The sequence below is a fragment of the Sinocyclocheilus grahami genome, unplaced genomic scaffold (genome assembly GCF_001515645.1).
Source record: "Sinocyclocheilus grahami isolate Dianchi unplaced genomic scaffold, SAMN03320097.WGS_v1.1 scaffold74.1, whole genome shotgun sequence".
Lineage (NCBI taxonomy): Eukaryota > Metazoa > Chordata > Actinopteri > Cypriniformes > Cyprinidae > Sinocyclocheilus > Sinocyclocheilus grahami.
In genome coordinates, this window is record NW_015505253.1 from 143,862 (window position 1) to 151,285 (window position 7,424).

Genomic DNA, 7,424 nt, shown 5'->3' on the forward strand with positions numbered 1-7,424 from the left:
ATATATATATATATATATATATATATACACATATAAAGAATTTAAAATGATATATTAACATAAAAAAATATTATTATAATAATTTATTTTTTCATTTTATATTTTAAGTAATGAAAATTTATTTTTATGATTTAGTTTTAGTTAAAGGGGTCCTATTATTCTTTTTCACTTTTTCAACTTTAGTTATTCTGTAATGTTGCTGTTTGAGATCTGCAAAGTTACAAAGTTCAAAGTCCACTTCAAAAGGAGATATTTTATTTAACAGAAATCACTTTTCAAAAACTACAACGAACGACTCGTTTGGACTACAATGCATATTTTCCAGGATTTGTGATATCACAAATATCGACGAATGGGACGAGACCTGGTTGAGCTGCACTAGAGAAGGCAACGAGTGTTATCACTATGTCGGAGACACGCTAACTTTCCCAAGGCAGACGAACTTGGAGTGGTTACAATCATCCGGGTTTAATTTGCGTTCAAATTGATTTGATATTGACGCAATATTTACACTGAAGCTCGCAGGCGGCTATGGTAAAAGGGGCATGACATTTCCCGACCAGGTGTCGAGTGGTGTCAATCACAACACACACTGGCCCAGCTAACCAATCACAGCACACACTGGCCAAGCTAACCAATGACATCACATTTTGTATTTCAGAAGGCGGGCCTTCATTTGATACAGGAACTATTCGAGCCATTCATGCCAGACTGGAGAGAGGTGTTGTAATAATGTAAATGTGATATGAGAGCCTGTTCTAGTATACCCCCAAAACAAAATCAAGACTTTGTAAAAGAGCATAATAGGACCCCTTTAACACTAACACTCCTGAATTATTTTGTTACCATTAAAACACAGTTAAATGCTAAATAATTATGTAAAATAATGTCATATTATTAAATATATCAATTGTTATTACTATATTTATAAATATTTAAATCAATAATTAAAATTTTTTCTTTATTGTACATTTTTCTAAATCCTTATTTGCAGGTATTAAATCACATTTTGAATGTGGCCCTCCACTGTACAGTATGTCCTGATGGCTATTTGTTGCTTACTACAGCATTTAGCTTTTAGAACTTTGCTTTCAAAACTCGTTGAATCTCTCCTAGTCAGGCTGAGGTGTGAGAGTTAGTTTGAGTTCCTCACACTGTACAGCCAGCTTGAGCTTTGTGCGGTTCTTCCCCTCAGCGTTGGAACACTCTATGATGTAATCACCGCCGTCTCGCCGAGAAACATTGACCATTTCCAGGGTCCAGTCGTCGAAGTGATAACGGGGATCTCTTTCTGTCACAAACATACAGAGACGTGACACAACCCACACAGAACAGGTGAATCACAGAGCTGTGACAATACAAATCCACAAAACCAAACAAAATGTGAACTGCTGCACATATATACACACAGACTGAAACAGCTGGCTTTTCTGCTAAAACCCTTCTCCCAGAGAAACCACTTTGGAGGAATACCGCAGGGACCTCGACACAAGACTGCTGGGAAGCTTTCAACATGAAGATGAAGACCGGAAGCGCTGTGTCGCATTCAGAGCGACAGCGACGCTCATTTAGGCTGCATACATTAGCACGAGATCACATCTGCCAAGCTGCAGTGCCAGAACCCATCGATGTTTTATTCAGAATGCATATGGCAATGTGTGTTTACGTCTGTTTGAGTGTTTAGAGCTCCTGTGAGGGTGACACGGCTCGTAATGTCAAGTAGTGCTGTCTGCTACCTTTTATGAGCTTCTCGCCCTGAAAAATCCACTCGCAGGTGATTTCGTCCGGATTGGCCGAGACTTTGACAGGAAGCGCGGCGGTTTCATCCTCAATGACCTGGACCTGATCGGGCTGCTCATCCGAAAACTCCGGAGGAACTGAATTTCACACAGTGACACACACATCACATTCAAGGTGCTAATATGTAAGCAAACATATTTCTAAACTTGACAATGAACACAACAGTCACACAAAGCAAACTGCTTGTTACACCATACTGTATGTAAGCAACATATCTAACAAATAAATACATAATACATTAGCAACTCTAATTAAAGGCTAACACTTACTCCGCACTGACATTAACACCCCCTTAAATTACAGAGATGCAAACATTTATATTTCATTTTATAATTTATTCATAAATTCAACTAAAATTTTTCAATATTTTAATATTGAATCATTTTCCTTGGCAAACATTCTTATATATTTAAAATATTAAATAACATATTTTACATGCATACATACATATACATACATATTACATATACATATGGTCACACTTTATTTTAAAGGGGTCATATGATGCGATTTCAAGTTTCCCTTTCTCTTTGGAGTGTTACAAGCTGATTGTGCGTAGATAAGATCCCTGAAGTTGCAAAGACTAAAGTCTCAAAACCAAAGAGATATTCTTTATCAAAGTTAAGACTCTGCCACGCCCCCCTAAAACGGCTCGTTCTAACACGCCCCCACATATCTACCTCACTATGTGGGAAGATTTGCATAATGCCGCCCAAATGTGCATGCAAAGAAAGAAGGCGTGGTTTCAGTAACCGTCCAATTCTCGCTATGAACAAATCATTAACTATGACTTTTACCTCAATAAACTCAAAATTTGCTGGTTATTAATAGTTAGTAAGGTAGTTAAGTTTATGTATTGGGTAGGATTAGAGATATAGAACATGGTCATGCAGAATACGTGCTTTATAAGTAGGCCACTAATAAACAGCCAATATGTTAATTCTAGGCATGCTAATAAGCAACTAGTTGAGATTTGGTCCCTATACTAAAGTGTTACCATATATTCAGTTGAAGTCAAAAGTTTACAGACACCTTGCAGAATCTGCAAAATGTTAATTATTTTACCAAAATAAGAGGGATCATACAAAATGTATGTTATTGTTTTTTTAGTACTGACCTGAATAAGATATTTATTTTGCCTACATATCAAATTTTTGCATTTAGTACTGCCCTTCAGAAGCTACAGAAGATAGTGACATGTTTCCCAGAATACAAAGTAAGTTACATTTACCCTGATCTTCAAATTCAAAAAGTTTTCTTAATGCATGTTTTTTCCTTCTGGAACATCAGTGAGCGTTTGAACCTTCTGTAATAGTTGCATATGAGTCCCTCAGTTGTCCTCAGTGTGAAAAGATGGATATCAAAACCATACAGTCATTGTTATTGTCATACAGTGTGTTTGAACCCATTGAAAGGGTTCAAACACACACACACGTTCTGAGTTCTAGTAAAATTTTCTTAGTTCACATGTGGCAAAAAGTTAATTTTTCATCATATTTATGAGAATTGATTTAAGAAAGCAGCAGATTTTGAGTCGTTTTCCTCTCTAACGTCTGACGCCGTACTGGTCTGTTGTGAATAAGGCGTATGATTTATTGTGCTGTTGATCTCTCTGGGGAGCTTCTGTGTCTTTGTCTCATTAATTTACATTGTGTCATTTCAGAGCGAATGAGGATTCCAATGAAGATTTTAACAAACAATTTGCTTACATCTACAAGCAGACACACACACACACAAGCTCAAATACACACACACACACACTAAGAAAGTGAAAGATGAAATATAATCTTAATATAAGACAATAAAGCAGGCAAAGTGATAATTAATTGCCTGTTCTTACACAGACAGATATTTAAATTACAAACTGTGGAGGTTTTGAAACAGACAAAGAGTGTGTGCACTCACACACACACACACACACACACACACACACACACACACACACACCCACACCCCGTCATGCTCACAAAGCGTGTCAGGCTTTAAAGAGGTGGCTGGCTGGATCAGACAAAACAACATCAAAGTCAAACCATAATCATTGCAGACACAAAGACACACATACACACACAGCAATACACACATCACACCACACACTCACCATACACGTTAGGAGGTATAGACTCATTCAAACATACATCAGAATACTTGCCAGAAAAAAACAACAGTACATCTTTATTCCAGAAAGCTACAGCAACCAAACCCATGATAAAACTACTATCAATGAATGTTTAAAAATAACACACTAGTTCAAAATAACATAAATTAGCAAGTAATTAATGGAATGATTGAAAGAAAGAAAAAGATGGTTATTTTTTATATTGTATAATTCATTCATGGCATATATGAAACAATAAGTAATTTTTTTACATAAATTAATTTTATGCATTTATTAATAAATAAATAATTATACCATTATAAATAAATAAATACATGAACATAAAAATAATTTAATTTGTGTGGTAATGCAGAATATGAAAGAAAAGAAAGAAAGAAAGAAAGAAAGAAAGAGACAGAGATGAAATAGTGTGGTAAGATCACATTTATTTGAATTAATTATAGCATTTATTATGAGAGTTAGAGAGAGAGAGAGAGAGAGAGAGAGAGAGAGAGAGAGAGAGAAAGAGAAAGAAACAATTAATTGCTTCAAAAACAGCGATTTTATCACCTCGTCGCTGAGGATTATAATTTAGCAATCTAATGTCTAGGCTATTTTATTAATAAAAATCACGGGAAAGCATTGACATCAAGTTTATGTGTGTGCGCAGCGCAATCTGCGATCTCCTCTCTCTCTCTCTCTCTCTCTGTGTGTGTGTGTGCGAGAGATGTGTGTGGGTTTGTGTGCACATTAAAGCAACACATTAATATAGAACGGTGATTAAACTGATTTGGAACTACCTGTGCATTAAACGGTTTTACTGTATACCTGCCAGTCAATCAGAATACAGTATTCAGACAGACCATGGAGTAAATAGTAATAATTCACTAATTTATTTATTACCGCATACTAACCATAAATTAAATAAATACATTGTCCCTATTTATTATCCCTATTCATCTTCCAAAATAAATTAATAAATTAATAAATATATAAATAAATAGTGCAAAGGCTGACAAAATCATTTGTAAAATTGCTTATGTTTAATAATATAGATTTAACTTGATTAAATAATGTTTTGCTGTCAGTTGACAGTCCACATTCATGTTCAGAAAACTCACAGAGCACATTGAGAGTGTAGAAGTTGTTGACAACCTCGGACAGCACGTTACTGAAGGCCTGACAGGTGATCCTTTTCTTCCAGTGATGGGACTCAAGAGTGAGGGACAGCTTACTGGTTTTGGGACATCCCGCCAAATTCAGCCTCGTCAGGAGCCTGGTCAACTCCCTTCAGCCTGAGAGAGACAGCGAGAGAAAGAAAAGAAAATCAAGCTTCATAAAGGCCATGAGACAATTTACAATGTTATTTCACATGGACATTTAATAAAAGAAGAACAACTTCAAAAACCTCCCCTTGGAGTAACATCGCAAAAATAGACTATGAATATTCGATAAAGGCCTTCACAGTAACAGAATTCACCTGCTGTGAAATCTTTTTGTTTGCCCGACATGCGTTAGGGCCCCGCAGGGACCATCCGACAAAACTGAAAACCTATAAAACTAGAAGCAGACCACTCCTCCGCTCACAAACACACTAGTTTTATAGCTGAATTTCTTTAGAAATAAAAGCTGAGCCATAACGTTTGGCTTAGCTGGTAAAAAACCTACAACTGATCTGCTCACAATAGCCGTACAGTTTTTTCCTTCAACTGGCCACATATTGACTAACTTAGTGATCACCGGTTGCCAGTCGAGAGACATTAAAAAAGGTCTCGGGATGGACTGCCAAACTTCCCATCAGCCTTTGCAAACATTTCACACTTCCCTGCTTCTCTAAAGAGCTTTTATTGAGCCCTCCTGCACAAATTCTGCTCTTTTTGTACAGATACACATCAGACGTCAACAACTATTGCACACTTCTCAGCATTAAAAACGACCTGGGTAATTTTGGAGCCAAATTCACCTGAAATGCACATGTATTTGCCTGTGTTTTGTGGACCAAGGGGCAATTCTCTGCAGTCTGTTGATGTGAATAAATCAGCCGGACGGCAAAATCCCCTTGGGAGTGCTGGACTATGTAATACAGTATTAGCTGTGGGTGTGTGTGTATTTGTGCATGAGTGTTATGATGTGTAATGGAGTGTCTTAGTACATGACGGGGCCCAAACTCCAGCTGATATTTGCAGTGGGAGTGCTGCTTCCAGCCAGGCAGTCCAGGTCCAGCATCTGACCCCTGCGCAGCTCCTGCTGCTTGGCCATGATTTTCACACTCACTGCCGGAACTGATTGAGAGACAATAACAAGAACAACTAATTAGAATGTAACTGATTTTCTAAGGCATATCCACAAAAGAAATTGTGAAAGTAGTCATTTTCTTTCATTCAAGAAACCAGATACTTTCATCCAAACTCTCAAACAAAACAGTTCTAACCCTATCCATTAACACCCCATACATGATTGATGAGGATATTACGATTAATAGACTCTTTATTAAGAAAATGTATGCTCTATGCACACATGAAATAGTTGTACTTGTTGAACACTTTTAGCATTTTGAACAAATAATGCAATAAAATAATTCAAAAAATATAAATATATAACAGCATGTTATACATATATAAAGATACATCATTATATATTTTTATATTCACTGATATGTTTTTATTTCTTTATTTTTTGGTACTATTTAACCAAAAAATATGATAAATTTAAAGCACCATTTAAATGTTTGAGTACGCCAAGTCATTTTATGCTCACCAAGGCTCAGGGGCGTAGCCATCATTTCAGAAGTGAGGGGGACAGAAATGTTATATATATATATATTTCTGTAATCTATATAACCTACCAGTCAACAGTTTTTGAACAGTAAGATTTTTAATGTTTTATAAAGAAGTCTCTTCTGCTCACCAAGCCTGCATTTATTTGATTCAAGGTACAGCAAAAGCAGTAATGTTGTGAAATATTTTTACTATTTAAAATAACTGCTTTCTATTTGAATATATATTAAAAAAATTCAAAGCTGAATTTTCAGCATCATTACTCCAGTCTTCAGTGTCACATCCTTCAAAAATCATTCTAATATGCTGATTTGCTGCTCAAGAAACCTTTTTTAATTACTATTATTAATATTTAAAACAGTTGAGTACATTTTTTCAGGATTTTTTGATGAATAGAAAGATCCAAAGATCAGTATTTATGTGAAATAAAAAGCTTTCGTAGCATTATTCACTATCCCATTCAAAAGCTTAAAGTCAGTATCATGAACACTTTTATTTTGCAAGGATGCTTTAAATTGATCAAAAGTGATGATAAAGACATTTATAATGTTACAAAATATTTCTATTTCAGATTGCCTAAATGCCTAAATGCGGAACTTTCTATTCATCAAAAAACCTGAAAAAATTATACTCCGCTGTTTTCAACATCATAATATTAATAAATTAATAAATGTCAGCAAATCAGAATATCAGAATGATCTCAGAAGGATAGTGTGGCTGGAGTAATGATGCTAAAAATTTAGCTTTGAAAT

At 35.6% G+C, this 7,424-nt stretch overlaps 1 pseudogene; it reads right to left on the bottom strand.

The window, feature by feature from the left end:
* LOC107585763 (nephrin-like) overlaps positions 1-7,424 on the bottom strand; it is a 105,248-nt pseudogene that overhangs the window by 37,226 nt on the left and 60,598 nt on the right.